Consider the following 259-nt stretch of genomic DNA (forward strand, 5'->3'; position numbering starts at 1 on the left):
TTTTTTTTTTTTTTTTTTGAAGAAAAAAAATGTAATCTATATTTGATATCACTAGCATGATTATATTTGGATTTATCTATACTAAGATTTGTGAATGATGTAATATGTAATCTAGGCTTTGTTTGAGTCATTTTCTTTGCTGCTTTTTAAGTTAACTTTTTAGTATAAATTTTTTTTTAACTAGAAATTTTTGTACTAAAAAGCTGCTTTAGGAATAAATAAGAAAGCTACCCCAATGAATCCCTAATTAAGTACAAAA

This window comes from Dendrobium catenatum, unplaced genomic scaffold (assembly GCF_001605985.2).
Source record: "Dendrobium catenatum unplaced genomic scaffold, ASM160598v2 fragScaff_scaffold_954, whole genome shotgun sequence".
NCBI lineage: Eukaryota > Viridiplantae > Streptophyta > Magnoliopsida > Asparagales > Orchidaceae > Dendrobium > Dendrobium catenatum.